Below are 17,144 nucleotides of genomic sequence, written 5' to 3'. Positions count from 1 at the left end.
CACACACACACACACACACACGTACATTAGTGTTTATATCGTACATACCAAAGATAGACTGTATTTAAAGCAGGACCTTGCTACCACGGCTTCATCCCCGATCACTACTGCACAGACTCTGGTGTTCAGCAATAGAGGGAGGAAGTGGAGATGCGTCGTCCATCTTGAGGAACAGTCTATGATAGTAAGTATGAGTGAAATAGTCATAGTAATAGTAATCAGTCAGCATGAACACAAAAATATAATGTTTCTTGAATGGAACAATGTAATGCAATGTTTTTCTTGAGACCAAACCAAGCGACCAAACTACACCCTTAAGGGTTTTAATCATCTTCTACATAGTGTTTGTCTGTGCTTCTACACCAAGGTACACACTTTAAGGCCTACAAATTATATATAAATATACATACACGTGTCCTTTAAGTCAGCCTTTAGGCTCAGTTTCAATATGACACTTATTTGTCTGTATATCACACACTAACTATGAAAATGCTAAGTACACTAGTTAATGTGTATCTGGGTTTTAGACACTCAGTAAACCTCTGCTATGACCACTTTACTGTGCATTGTGTCTTTAAAACTGGTTTCCCTTTGGACCGGTGGCAGGATGTGTTGCTATGGTGATGGACAATGACCACTGAGTGTAAACAGTAAAAGACAAGAAAGAAGGGATCAGGGAGTTGTTTGTTTGTTCATAAATATTAACCTCCCAGCCCGAGCAGACTGGTTAAAGTTCACCAAAACACTGTAGACTGGAGTCACGTAGTGGGACAACAAGTTAAAATGAGATATCCTTCGTCAGAATGTGTCTCAACCTCACTTCATGTGTAAAATAATGTGCTAAATGAATCAGATGGATGATATGGAAAAGTAATTTACTGACAGTTATTTCGAAAAGATGGCTACTTTAAGTCTTTGCTTAACTATTAATAATCTATTGTTCATTTTTATTTAGTATCACTTTATAATGCTCTAATCCAACAGCTGCTACAGGTCATTCTTTATACACTACCACTTTCTGTGGAGCTGTTAATAATCAACCACAAAGTTGCTGGTGTCAAATATCTCCCTTTACCCAAGTCACCTGATCCTGAGCACTGTACAAACACACACACACACACACACATGCACACACACACACACACACACACACACACACACACACACACACACACACACACACACACACACACACGCACACACCCGCGCACACACACCTATGAGATAAAGTTCAGACCTGGGCGGAGATCGGTTGAATTGAGGTAATTACATATGATGTAGAGTAAAGATGAGAAGGAGAGAGAGAGAGATTCTTATCCAAAGATAACATTAAGCAACAGTCTCAGGACAACGGTGTCATTCATGCAACTCACAGCTGCAAGAAAAGAAACTGCTCCTGGGAAAATCTTTTCACAGTGGTCCTAAAATGAGGAGTTTTCTGTCAGTGATCTCTTTTCAGTTTTGCTGCTAGATAGATTTTCTAGAAACAACACACATAATCACATTTCTACCTGCGAAATCATGTGTTTCAGTCTGGATTTTGACTCCTGAACACCGATCCTTCCCTCCTTCCCTCTTTCTCTGTCATAACCTGCAGATGAAGCATTACGGTTGAGTAATCTTTCAACTACAAACCTTTGTCAACCATTCAGAGAATGACGCAGTGCATTATGTAACTGTTCATTGGAAAAACGCTTCCTTGGAAAAGATAAAATGCCCGTGGGGTTATTGCACCTTAAAATCTGGAAACTGAGCTTTGAGCCAATATTCCGCCCATAACCACCTCTTCAAATGAGAGTTACCAACCGTCTGAAGTGTGTGTGTGTGTGTGTTTGTGTGTGTGTGTGTGTGTGTGTGTGTGTGTGTGTGTGTGTGTGTGTGTGTGTGTGTGTGTGTGTGTGTGTGTGTGTGTGTGTGTGTTTGTGTGAATAATGAAACCAAAACGCACCTATGGTTTTTCAACAAACTTTATGGGTGTGTTTCTTGGGAGTGTATCCCCAGATGATTCACTTTTAGAGCTGGTCAGTCAAAGATAAAGTCCCAATGAAGACAGAAAATGTTCACTTCACTTCCTCTTCAATGTTGGATTACTGCCTCCTACTGTTCAATACGTTATGGGTTTCCCATTATACTTAGTGCAATGTTAATTCTAAAGTTTTCTTGAGGCCCCACTATGATTCATATTCATGTGCAATTAGTGTGGAGAGCGCTAAAAAGGGGGACACAGTATTGGTGTAGTTGTGGTTAAAAGTTATAGATGAAATTACAAAAGTAAGGATTTGGGAAGATTAGATACAAAATGTGTAGAATATATTAATAATTTTCGGTTTTCATTTCCTCAAATTAGACATTTGCAATTTCTTTTGAGTCTTATATATACAGTATATTCATATGTTTGTATTATAATTTATAATCCTGTAAATTATCTCTGATGATCGTGGCTCTAATCAGCTCCTATTTATCTGCCTATCTCAGTTTAAATAACAGACTCAGACACAGACACTAAACAACTATCGCTTTTCGAAGTAAATCCCCATAAAAACACGTAGACACTATTAATTGAATCTTTACTGAGCAGCTACAACATTAAAACCAGTTGCCAGTTTTATGTCGTTGCTGATCAGTGTATTCATGTTAAAGTGTGTCATCAGAACACACCAGCAAATCATTGACAAATACTGATTATGACTCAAGCACAACAATAGTGAATACCAGTTAAATGAATAGAAGAGATGACTAACTCTGTCAATTTCTGTGTGGCTCAAGAGAAAATAAGCAATATGCAAATATTTTGTTTAAATGAAGTGAAAAGGGTGATAGGGTGACAGGTGATAGTTCATGTGAGTCTAATATGTTAAACAGACATCATGCATATAGGTCATGACTGCTGAGCAAACAGATTGTTATCAGTTTTTCCTCCCAAACACCAAAACAAATCAGGAGGAGAAATAAGGCGAAACAGCAGCGTCAGTCAGTCAGTCAGACTGAGGAGGGAAGGAAGGAGGAAATGTTTGAGTAGTGACATCAGCAGCCGAGTGGAAGTGCTATCCTTTTATAGCCATGTTCTCTCCCTCTTGCACATTCCTCAGCTCCAGAGCTCAATCCAAACCTCCTCCTCCTCCTGCCCTCGTTTCATACAACATCACAGCTGTGAGGCAAACACGGAGAACAGGGGGGGGGGGGTAGAGAAGACGGAGGAGGAAGGGGGAGGAAGGCGGACGATGAAGGAGGAGGGGGGTAGAAGTTGGTAAACTAGAGGACGCAGGAAAAACTCCCTAAACTCCCTTCTCTCCCAGCCGTCCTGACCACTTCTCTTTTCCTCTCCCCCCTCGCTCAGCTTTTACTTTCACTGGCTGGTGCCTGGTGTGATACAGCGCCGGCGGAAGAGCCGAAGGAAACCACGACAAAGTGCTCTATATTTCCTAATTCACAGGAAAACAATTCAATAAATGTGTCTTGAAAACCCCCCTAGACTCCCACATAGTCCTCAGGGCGGGCGTGATAAGAGTTGGAGTTGGAGTCAAACACAAACCCCTGTCCTGACATGGAGAGTTTCTTCAAGCTTTATGTTCGTGACAAAGCTAATAAGGAAATGCATATAAAAGTGAGAAGACGTGACTGTCAAGGTGACAACCATGTGATGTACCCACCTGTACGAACGTGTTATAGACTAATTGCAGTGACCTTCCCATTGTACGGAACAAGAAGTGAATCTAGATGTGTTTGTACAAGTAACCTACAAAGCAGGAACAGCTACGGTTGGCTGTGGCGCAGATATTAAGTGACTTGGATGGAATCCAACTAAAGGTGGATTCTGACAGACCTGATTTTCATCATATTCCTTGACTTTGATTAAAGATCAATAACTTGCTTTCTATCTATCTATCTATCTATCTATCTATCTATCCATCTATCTATCTATCCATCTATCTATCTATCTATCTATCTATCTATCTATCTATCTATCTATCCATCCATCTATCTATCTATCTATCTATCTATCTATCTATCCATCTATCTATCTATCTATCTATCTATCCATCTATCTATCTATCCATCTATCTATCTATCTTTGGCTTTATTTTTCATTTCACTGCTTGAACACATTTTGCTTACCTGGATCAGTGACAGCATGTCAGCTTCTTTATGATCAAGATTCATTTAACTTTAGATCTCCCCTCAGGGATGTATGCCACCCACTTCCGCAGACACTCATGTGGTTGGTATCAGAAGGTAAAGACCAACAACACGGTGGTTGTCCAGTTTGTAGGCCTTGTTGGTAAATGATATCAAAACTTTTATGAACTTTGTGCCTGATGTGATGGGTTGCCTCAACTGTTGGGCAGAAGAAGAAAGTCCCCTCAGACAGTTTCACATCTGTTTGTTTTATTAAAATACATATTTCACAACAGGCTGGCCTGTACACGTTCACTGCACGCTTCCTGTTCACGCTCAGTACATGCTTCTGCTTTTAGACCTCACACTTCCTGTTTTTTCTTGATGCGGTATGAAAATAAATGAGCCCTGCGTCAGTGTGTTTATTAACCACAGATGTGTGACCTTCACAAGAGAATAATATCATCTTTATGTCATGGAGAATAAATAATTGTATCATTTCAGACATCAGCAGTGGAAAGGCACAGTTTGTTACGTGTGTGTGTGTGTGTCTGTGTGTGTGGGTATGCAAAAGGTCTACATTTGATATAGCATTGACTATGGTTACTGTTCTTCTATGGATAGGAACCATCGCCTGTATAGAGATCTGATCTGTGTTTTATTCTTTAAAAAAAATAATAACAATGTTGACAAACTCTGTTTTCTTGTAGGTGAAAACCAAGTACAGTGTGTTATTTCTTCTGGTTGGAAAATCAACATGTTGGCGGAGCTTGGGTCTTTGGGTTGGCATGGTTGAAATCCCCAAGAATGAGAAATCCATCTGGGTGGGCTGTCTGTTTCTCACTGACAGCCTGGTACAGTTCACTGAGTGCACTGAGTGCCGCCTCTCAAATAGAGTTTCTTTTTGTCAGTTTTGAACCAGTTCTGTATAGAATTAGTTTCATATAGGAACCAGCCCACCAATACATCAAGTGTGGAGGCATCCAAATCCAGACTTTGGCTCCTCCTTAGGTCTGAGCTTATGATTCCTAGTAGTTTCAGACAAAGTACTTGCTCAATGTAAAGCATCATAAATGTTTAACCTATTCCTCAGACTTCAGTGTTAAGTTGCTGTTATCAGTATTGCGATCGTCACTATTGGTCACAAACCCACAGTGACGTATCCACAGAGAAATATTAGCATAGCTAGAGTTTGTTTCAGCTCTGAAAGGTGTTAAAACATTGCTGTGGTTTTATGGTCCGCAACTTTGCTATTCTAGTTCACAGTCGCTGCTATCATCACTGTTGTTTTCAGATGCAGCAGGCAGCTGCCCATGCAGCACCAAACAGCAGACGGACACATTTAGTGACTGGCTGGTGAACACGGGTTTTGCAACTATCGAGGGCCCTCTGAAGACGGACCAAAGCTAAAAGGAGAGTGAGGATTGGTCTTAAATTCATCAGGTGGATACAAACACCACTCCAAATGAATGCTTAGGTTTAAAATTATACCAGATTACTTAAGCCTTTTTTCCACTCGTCAATAAACCTACTGAAATCAGGCTTTTTTCTTCAATAGGAACTGATACAATGGATACGGGGCAAATGACTGTGCAGTGGACAGCTTTTAATCAGCTCTGTCTCTGATTGGCAGTGATGAAAATGTGACACGGAGGTGAACATGCTAATTTGGCAAGACAGCGAGAGGACAGAGCGAATCAGCTGTCTGTGTGTTTGTGACATCGACCATGACCCACTGTGGTAGAAAAACATCTTCCAGCAGCACAGAGACACAAAAAGGTATCTGTAAAAGGTGTCAATATTTTATTATAGATAATTAATAAAAGTCTGATTTATTTATTGTTTATTGTTTGATTTATTAATCCCATTATGTCTTGATCTTATTATTATTATATGACAATTGTGTTATATATTTAGCTAATCAGCTTTATTCTGCTCCATATAAAAAGTTACAATAATATTTTTTCCACATGTCATAATATCACACCTTTTAGGATACTATGATTTTAGTCCTCAGAACGCTAAAGCCCCGCTGCTGAGGGAGCAGTATTATAGCTCGGTCTACTTCTTGTCTGTGGACGTGTTATTTTAGCTCCAGTGTTTTAGTCTTAAGCTAAAATCAGCAGTGGGCTTGTGGCTGCTGAGCCAATTCATGACACAGCACACACATCTTAGCCTGGAGGACAATAGGCCTCTCTGTGAGGAAGCGCTCACACACACATATGCGCATATACACACACTGCTATGTTTAAACAGGTGGGCAGAAAATGAAGTGGTTAGCGAGGTGTGTGTGTGTGTGTGTGTGTGTGTGTGTGTGTGTGTGTGTGTGTGTGTGTGTGTGTGCGCACGTCTTTCTATAGTTATGAGGATCAATTTTGGTTCAATACCATAATTTTGAGGATATTTTGACTGGTCCTCACAAAAATTAAAAGGGTTGTTTTAGGCTTTAGATGGTTTTAGGGTTAGAAATAGGTTTGGGTAAGTGTTAGGCTTAGGCATTTAGTTGTGATGGTTAAGGTTAGGGTGAGGGGCTAGGGAATGCATTTTGTCAATGAGTGTCCTCACAACTATAGAGAGAGAGAGAGTGTGTGTGTGTGTGTGTGTGTTTGATTATTGAAAGGAAAGGAATGGATAAGGCGTATGTGTGTGTTTAGCCTTGGCCGCCCTCCCAGGAACACATACCACAGTGACACTGGCAGTGCAGAGACCAGCAGAATTCCTTCTTATGAAAATAAGCATCATGGAAACATAGAGAGAGGAGAGGAGAGGAGAGGAGAGGAGAAGAGAGGAGAGGAGAGGAGAGGAGAGGAGAGGAGAGGAGAAGAGAGGAGAGGAGAGGAGAGGAGAGGAGAGGAGAGGAGAGGAGAGGAGAGGAGGAGACAAAGGCAGGAATAGAACAAAACTGGAGATAAATGGAGTACACTTATACACACATGTAATACCTTGTACATAATGTATATGTTATGAAACAGTAAACATAATAATAAAGATGATTCAAGTTTTTTTGTACTTTTCATGTACTTTATACAACAGGTGTTGACTCAATAGCAAAGGAGGAGGCCTTCGTGGGACATGTAGAGGCTGAAGGCCGAAACCGAGCTTAGACTGTCTAGCCTGTGGACGATTTCAGTGATCTGAGTCAGGAGCTTGTCCAACCCTTATCGCTGTCGCCTAGCAACAGGTTCCAGTTGGGACACTGCACAAAAGTTTGAATGCTTCGTCGCATTTTTAACATGAATCATAAAAACACAACTAATGTGCTTGAATATGAAAAGGGAAGACAAAAGGTCGAGAGTCATACATGGCTTGACAAAATAATGTTAACTCAAGGTTTACTTATAAACTGATTATTCAACTGTATCTCATCAGCAAATGGAACCTGCTGAGGTGTCATCATGTGACAGTGTAAACTGTGCCACCTGGGATCTAGTCTCCTTATATACGGTGTATACATGTGAACTTATTCCTCTGATGAAAATATAGATTATAGATTTTCAAGAGGAAGCTTTAGATGGCTGTCAATCATCATTAAACCTGGAGTTTATCTTTTTTCATTCCAACATGAAAGATAGTTCCTGAGCACAATGTTAATGTTGCATCCATAGCACTTGATGATATCATCTTAGCTTACTGGTTTATATATGGTGAGCTGTTTTTTTAAACCTTGACCCAGCTGCTTTGTTAATACTTCCTGTGTAATTCTCAGTGGATTGGGGGATAATTTAGTCCAGGAATCTGTTTTTTGAAAGAGCCGATGACATCAGATAACATCCCTGACAGAAACAGAACATTACTGACTTCAAGATGGTTCTTATTAACAGCCGAGCAACAAGTCGAGCGACTAAATCCACTTCTGAACAAAAGATGTTTTGACAACGCAGATCATTTCTTTTTTTATTCAATGAAAATGTATTTTTCAAGACAGTGTTACTTGTCGCACACATACGCAGTTTAGTTTTAGGAGTTTTGTCTTAGATTAGACCATAGCGTGCCAATGTTCATGTTAACATATGCAATACTTTACAAATCTCCAGCTTGGGATTTCTCAAACACAATCGTCATAAGAAAGCGGTGGTCAGGAAACCAAGCAAATACCCTCACACACACACACATATCATGCTGGTGCAGCAGTCACACACATGCGGTTCTGAGCCGACACAGCTCATACTGGGAAGTTACTAACGGTCAGGCATGTGAGCTGTGTGCATGTATACATAGAGATGGCCTGATGAGCTTTTGGGAAGTGACTTGTTGTGCGTGGGGCACTGACGGCTGTAAAAAAAAAAAGAGGAAGTTAGGCATCTGGTGACGCTGGGCCGACGGTTTGGCTAGCTGCCCAAACCAAGTGCTAATGAGCGCGGGTTAACAACGGGAATAAACTGATTGGGGATTTTCATCGTGGTTGTTCCCAGAGGTGGGAGGTTTCTCTGCTCCTATTTGTTCCCAGGAGAATGTGGTCCAGTCTCTAGGTATGCTTTTACCGCAGCTTTACAAACACACACACAAACCATTTATCATGACATAATGTTTACATTTCTGTGGCTGGAGAGCTCCTCAGGAGACAGAGGAGCCCATCACCTAGAAACGGCTCCCAAACAACAAAAACTGAGCCTGGATGAGTGTATGTGATCATTTCTGTCATCGCCCTCTGACTCTTCAGAGTAAAAAAAATGAATGCACAGACACTGTACATGTGTACACTATCATTACAAAGAGGTCTAATTAGCATTCTTTACGAGCTAGGATGAGTACTTACAGTTGTGTAGTGTTTATGAGACTGTACTATAACAATTAACATGTATCAGGCCATTTCCACTAATAGACATCCGGTAGTGGGATGTAACAGAGTACATTTACTTCATTACTGTGCTTAAGTACATTTTTATCCACCTGTACTTTACTTAAGTTTATATATTTTCAGGTATTATTCACTTTTGCTCCACAACATATATCAGCAGATATCTGTATTTCTTACTTCACAATGCATTACATTACATGTTCATGTTGTTTTACAAATAAATCAATAACAAGAGAGGAATTTGTCCACTGATCCAATCAGAGTGGGCAGGTAACATCAGACCCCGCCTCCTGCAGCAGCATCACATGATGTCTGTAAATTGTCTGTATTTATACAAACCTTTTCTAGTCCAGATTAGGGCTCAAAGTGCTTTACAGTACCGTTTTTCTATTCAGCCATTCACGCACACATTCATACAGTGCAGCTCTCTGCCACACATCACTCCCACACTGTTGGCACTGGCGAGGTTCAGTATCTTGCCGACGGACACTTCCGCATTCGAAATGGGGTCAAACCGCCGACACTCTGGTTTGTATACGACCGATTCTACCGACTGAGCCACAGCCGCCCATTAGACCGTTGCATTAAGGAATACGCTAAACATGGTATCCACTTTTCTGAGTACATTTTTGTTAATTTATTTGTGCATTTACTTAAGTTAGATGTTAGAGTACTTCCTCCACCACTGAAAGACATCTCATTACAATGTTTGCTGTAAAAATCTTAAATATGTCTTTGACCTATTTGCAACTAGTTTAAAGAAGAACATATTATATTAGTTATTATACAATAAGTCTTTGCTTTAACCCTCAGAGCCAAACACTGGACATTACATTTTAAACTGTACACATACATACACATCTTTTATAAGGAAAATTAGGATTCAAGCACATGCAGACACTCACGTGGAGAAACAATTGGAAACTTCACTAATACGCAGACAGTATACATGCAGGCTGGTACAAAACATGGAAACTAAGTTTGCACAGGAAACAGTGTGGTGCAGCACAGACAGCCATGAGACACAGACACCTATGTATTGTATATGCACACACGCACACACATACACACACACACAGATCTGAACTCTCATACCGATTATTACAAGTTTCCTGGATACCAACGTGCTGTACAAATAAAAGAAAAAGGAAGACGTCATTTGATATGAGGCTCCAGATCCATCAATATCCCTCTGATCAAACACACCGATCAATATTATGAGCTGTTGCCTGGATACAGTTGGATGAGCAGAGTGTGAGAATATACAGACCAGCAATCATCCTTTGGCACACATTCAGCTGCAGGGAGACACACACACACACACACACAGACGCTCACATCTGCACATCAGCAACTATTGCAGCATTCCTACTCTTCAAACTGGGTTAGCGGATAAATATTTTCTCCTCAGAGTAAATTTCACACAAACAAACGCACAAACTTGATTATAACATTATGTACTGACAAGTTCTTGCGCACGCACAGTGTAAAGTGAAGGCAGAAAGAAGGTATGTACTAAATTCACATGAACCTCTCGTGGCCGAGGTGACGAGAGGTTGGAATGTGATGGCAGTAAGAAACACTTTCATGCCAAATACATGGATTCTGAGGGATAACCGTACATACAAATTCATGCCCCACTTCTGTCTGAATAGTAAACAGGTTACACGCTGAGAAGAACACGTGCACACAACAAGTATGCATAGATTAACACACTCATAACACACTCACACGGACACAAACACCCTGAGTTATCCATGAAACCACAATATGTAATGTTTCACAGACACTATTAACACCCTGTCAATACAATTTCTTATACATTGTTTTCTTTACGACAAGGCTGCAAGATGAACACGCATCGCTTATGGTAAATTCGCATAGAATATTATCAGTCTGTATTATTGCTCAATTTACCAACACGATCATATAATAAAAGCAGAGATAAACAAGGTAACAGTTTAAAGAATCATCCTTTTCGCAGTCACACAAGTGGCCTTATTATCTACGCACTGCTGTTTCTGTCCACAACACAACAACAAATAGTAATGTTCCCTTTCTCAAAAACTACAAATTTAGGCAGAAAAAACTGTGAACCAACACCAGAGTTCTACGCACAGAAATGCCTGACCCTGGGCAAAGTAGCAGCTCTTTAAACAGCTCCGGTAAATAAATGTGTTGCAACACGGACTCTTATGACGCTCGTTCCACATTTTGCTGAACGGTGTCCAAACACCTGACATCACTCCGCTGTCTGCCCCTTCATACCAGTAATCGTGTTACTCTCGCAGAGGACGCCAGATATGTTAGGTAATGACAAGAAAAACCCTCCCCCATAAGATTTTACAAAAGTAGATTCGTTTAAACGACTTTTATCGTTAAGTTAAGTCTACTTTGGGCTGGATTGTTTTCATAAAGTTAAAAGACAAAGTTTTTGTCTCTCTCATAGCAGCCAACAGACTCTCTCTTCCACTTTGCACGTGAGTACACACACACGTGTCTCTATGACTTCAGAGGGCATTACATTGATTTCCCCTAACTCTAACTCTAACTCTAACCTAAACCTAACTGTTACCCAACATTAACCCTTGTCTTGACCTTAAACTTTAATGATTTACCTTTTGGGGACTTGCTGGACAAGTCTTCAAAATGTGACTGTGAAAACATATTTAGGTCCAAAGAACATGAGTAATACCTGGACCACACACACATACTCATACACACACACACACACACACACACAACCTAATCTCTGACCTTTACCAGGACAAATTCATTCCTTATTCTAACCTTAACCAAACCACAATTCACTTCTTACCACAAACCTTAACCAGGAGCTCAGACATGCTGTTTTGTAATATTGGGACCAGGCTTTGGTCCCAATGAGGTCTACTTAGGTCAGTTTACGTAGGAATAGGCCCTAAACAGGTAACAAAAAATAACTAGACACAAACACACATACACACCCTCCTCTCCTCCGTCACTCTGTCGCATCATGTTCCTGTTAATGATTTATGTTGTTCCATCTGTTGACGAGCCTGACAGAAACACAGAGGTCTGAACAATCCCTCTGTGTGGAAACAAAGATTTGACTGTTCTATTTTGTTTTTCGGTCGAACAGGCGCTCCAGGAACTGTTGCTTAATTCACGTAATGTTGGAGTGGCTCACTTCCAGGGGCAAGGGTTGTGTCAGATCCCCTGTTCTTCCTCAGGCGGCCTCTTGTTACCTGCACAACTCTGACTCAGAAAATCTAGTTCGTGCATGTGTATGATAATATGCCCATAGAGATGAATAAATAGACGCATACAGCATCAGATAACACATGGCATTTCTCATTTCTCTAAATGGAAACTGATTTCGTCAAATGACTGAAATCTAACCGCCTCACTGAGGGCCACAGAACTTACATGGAAATAGTGCAACAGCTCCTCTCACTGGTGAATCAGACAGGTTCTATGTCTGCATGGGTTCATGCTCTTTATCCCTGTTCACTTCCTGTCTGTCTTGTTGCTCCACCAATCAGCCGTCAATGTGGTTCACCAGGGAAGAGAAGTCCTTTAACAGCTCCTGCGATGAGGAGGAGAGGCCTCCAGCCTGGGGACTGCTGGGTTTCCTGTGCCTCAGCCTCAAAGCAGCCATCTCGATATATCATGATAGTACATCAAAAGCCGCCCTGTGACACTGTGGGGTTTTAGCTCAAATCCTTCTCTCGGTTTAATGAGCTCACTGTGCAGAGGGGATGACAGCATCATAGCCAGGTTACACCAGCAGTGGGCAGTAGAAAGCAGCAAATACAAGATCCTTGTGTGATCATACAGAGGATGTAAATATACAGTTCTCTTCTTCCTCTGTGTTGCTACCAAACAATGTGAGCTCAACACACACTTTATATGGCCTTCTCTAACAATATGTCACACAAGCCACAAATATTCTTCTGAGGTTGTAAATATGAAAGAGTAGTAATTTACAATGAATACAGTCAACTGTGCAATCAGTTAGCTTGAACATTATTACACCATATAACTAATACTTATAAACAGATGTATCTAAATATGCTGTAGCAGCCCCCACCCTCTGAAAACCCTCTGCTGTTGAGCGATGGGGTCTGGTTCACATCCCAAACATGTGAATGTTGAAAGGATAAGAGATGGTGGATCTGTGCAGCCCAGTGAAACACAACAAACACACAAAAAATAAAATTATAATTTCTTTGTCAACCTTAATGTGTCTTGGGAGCATACTCTTGCCACAAAGCTGGATGCACATAAATGTCACAAAAAAAATTTAAAGCAACACGTTTATTTGAATTGTATATTTTTATCAAGAAAGAGCTTTACACAAACTGAGTCAAGGGAATATATGGTTATTATAAACAAGATTTTAAAAGATGAATAAAATGCTAGAATAGGATAAAAACATATGAGTATCAATAAACTAAGATATGATGAATCATTTTATATTATAACGCAAATGTATAACACTAAGATGAAGGGATCAGTGTCATATTTTTTGCCATAGAGTAGTGGAGGAAGTACTTGAACATTCTACATAAGTAAAAGCACAAGTAAATAGATGAAGATGTATACTCAAGTAAAAGTACCACATTGTCTTTTCTACTAAGTACTTTCTTTTGAATATATTTAAAGTTAAAGTAGCCCAGTCCCGAATGCAACTTTCCAATACATTTTTATGGCTGAGTCTCGGCCTCTTCCAAATCCATGTCAGGTGTTTCCTCGTACTCTGGCCGCAGGAGGCAGGGTGTAATGTTACCTGCCGGCTCTGGACCAATTCCCCTGTTATTATTGATTACGTTCAGAAATATAAAATGCAGACATGTAAAATACTGTATTGTAAAAATGTAGTGGAGTAGAAAGTAAAGATATCTACTGATATACGTAGTGGAGTAAAAGTGAAAAAGTACCTGAAAATACAGATACATGAAAAATGTATTTAAGTACACAATAAAGTACTTTGTTACATCCCATCACTGCTATTACTGTGACAAAGAAACCTTTCCTCACAGTAAAAGTATAAAAAAAATTAGGATCAGCTTCTGCATATTTTCGGCCATATACAGTGTTCCTCACTATGGCTGCTGTGGGACCCCGAGTTTACACAGCATCACAAACACAGCTGACTCCTTTTTTTTTCTAAAACACTGTTCAAAGAACGAATGTCTTGACTCACACTCTCCCTCCACCCCGACTCATTGTCTCCTCCTGCTCTGTCTTCAGACATTTGTCACTGTTCTCTTGTTTTTCAACCTCCGCCGTCCTTCTCTCTCCTCTCCTCCTCTCCAGCTTTCTAATTGAATCCACAGGAGTGAATTCCAGCGGGCAAGAGGAGAGGCTGCGGGAGGGGTGATGTCAGAGGTCAAAGGTTATGTTATGACCCTTGCCCGGTGAGTAGAACCCTGCTGTGCAGCATTTCTGGATGTGTGTGTGTGTGTGTGTGTGTGTGTGTGTGTGTGTGTGTGTGTGTGTGTGTGTGTGTGTGCATGTGTGTGTGTGTGTGTGTGTGTGTGTGTGTGTGTGTGTGCGTGTGTGTGTGTGTGTGTGTGTGTGTGTGTGTGTGTGTGTGTGTGTGAGTGTGTGTGTGAGTGTTTGTAAAACAGCAAAGAGAGTAACTTGTTGAGTTACTTGTTATGTATTTATGCATAAACGTACATTCCAGTGCAGTCACTCTGGTTATCATGTTTATTAATGAGGCTGCAGTCATGTCTTCATGTTATTGAACTGCTTTAAAGATAATATCCATTCTTAAGAAATTTAAATCATTTTCTCCCATTGACGTAGATACAATTTTTTTCTCTCTCTCTCTCTCTCTCTCTCTCTCTCTCTCTCTCTCTCTCTCTCGACGAATGGGGCAGGGGGTACATTGTGAAAGAAGGAAACTGCTGAGGAGGAGGGGGTGAAGAAAAGAGAGGAAAAGAGGAGCAGATGTTCATCAGTTCTACAGACCCCCTCCTCCTCCTCCTCCTCCTCCTCCTCCCTCTCCCTTTATTATTTCACTGGTAATAGTGGCCTCTTATCTGAAGAAGCCTGTTTGAGGCTGTGGAGGAATGACTTCTCTTAATCATCAGAGTTTCAATGGGCTGAGTCTGCAAGTGTGTGAGTGTGTGTCACTCTCTGTAACACACACATGCAAATGGTGCTATAACACAAATGTTTTACTCCACAAATTGTCTGCAGATTTCCACACATCCAGACATCCACACACCCACACACACACACACACACACACACACATACTCTCACAAACACACACACTGTTGACAGTGTATGGATTAGCTCAGCCTCGGCCCTTTGCTTACAACCCATATGAAATTAGAATAACAAACTATTCAAAATATAAAGAATATGTCATATACACACATGTATATCACATGGTATCATTAACTGGCTCTCACTGGGCATCCTTCCCACTCTCCTTTTTTTTGACAAACTATAAATTACTTCATTATTTCAGACCATTTATTTGAAAACATCCTGCAGGATTATGTGTGGAGAGGCGGCACCCTGCAGTCAGCAGTCTTTGGGTAACCCCACACCACCATGTCACCTCTGTAAATCTCCTCTAATATCAAACAGATGTTGCATGCAGCAAATCCCACTGCAGGAAAGGTCATGGGACAGAGCGAGGAAATGCGTCCCATGAACCCATCTTTATGTATCTGGTCGATTGATCCCAAATCTGGAGATAAACCTGTTTGAGCATGGAGCCAGTCTTATTACTCCACCTACAATCCTTCAGTTCCTTCCTCTCTTTCTTTCTCTCTGCGCACTCTCTCATTTCCCCTGTTTTTTCCTCTAAATAGCCCCCAATCCTGCCCCTTCATCCCCCTCCTCACCCCCATCTCGTTCCTCCAAACAAGCCCTTCTATCTCACCCATTCACCAGCCCCTACATGTGTGTGTGTGTGTGTGGGTGTGTATGGGGGTTGAGTCGCGGAGGGCGGGCCATTAGTTTGTTAGTTGGTTCTGCAGCTCATTGAGCTCATTGTGCTCAGAAGGCCCCTCTATCCCAGCTGGACTCAACAAGGAGTCCCCCCCCCCCCCCCCCTCCTTTTCCTTCAGAAAGCCCCACCACCACAACTCCACCACCCCCCACCCCTCGCTGCACTCTCAGTAATCCCTAACTCGCCCCGAAAAAGGAGATTTGTTTATTGAAGTAAACTCGACTCGCTGACCAAAAAGCTTGTTTACAGATAACAGTTGTTTGCTCAACCAAATTAACAGAAGGGCCTGGTTACCTCAAGGCGTTCGTGCTGTTGACATCTTGCTAACAGCTTGTTGTTCACAGTGGTGGTCTTCATCTCAGTGTAAACAGTAAACAATTAAAAAAAAAAGCAAACAGAGCTAAACACTTAAAGGCGATCAGCTAATTAGGGCAGCATTTCGTGTGGGTTAGCCCCCAAAGGTCAGTCGCAATATAATTAGGCCTTGTTCACTCTTAGCATTAAATGCATATGGTTGTATGATGAGAAGGGACTATATCTGGATGTGGTCTACAACTTAGTTCCTATGTGTGGGATGTTGCTGTGGCCTGGTGATTAGCATGTTCTATAGACATGAACTTCTGGGAAATGTGTCCGTGTGAGTATTTCTGACAATCACAAGTCAGAGCTTTCGAACGTGGAGGATTATTAACATGATTAGCTTTCTTCATGGAAGACATTTTGCCATGTCACAGTAGAGCTGTTTTCAAACATCCACTCCCAAATATGTACCACATTTTCCAGAAATTGCCTTTCACATGAAGAACGCAGCAGGAGACTGTCCGCATCAGACACGTCACCAACATCAGGAACATTTCTGGAGCCTTCAGCTGAAGGTTGGTGTCTGAGTAGCTCATACAGGAGGCAGGGCATGATGTATAAATTCCACTGCTGAAATCGTTTGTTTTTGTCGATAGTGTATTGACACTGGCCTCTGCCCCTAGCACTTAAAGCTCTCAAAGCTCGTTTTTCCAAGTTGACATCTTCATCGGCATCTTGTACTTGTATGGCTCCTCTTTTTCATTCTAAGATATTTGTATTCTTACAGTTTTCCTGTCTGTTGTAAACTAGAAATGTCAGAAACGTCCACTCAACCATTTACATTCACACATACAGGCCCTCTGCAACGCTTGAGGAAAATATCTGGACTTCAGTGCATTGTCTGAAGGCAGATTATGTCATTCCTCCCCTTACAGCCAATCGTGCATCATCTACAACTTGTACAAAAATCAT

This window comes from Hippoglossus hippoglossus, chromosome 13 (assembly GCF_009819705.1).
Source record: "Hippoglossus hippoglossus isolate fHipHip1 chromosome 13, fHipHip1.pri, whole genome shotgun sequence".
NCBI lineage: Eukaryota > Metazoa > Chordata > Actinopteri > Pleuronectiformes > Pleuronectidae > Hippoglossus > Hippoglossus hippoglossus.
The sequence above is the reverse complement of the archived record's forward strand: the minus strand, read 5'-3'. Positions refer to the sequence as shown.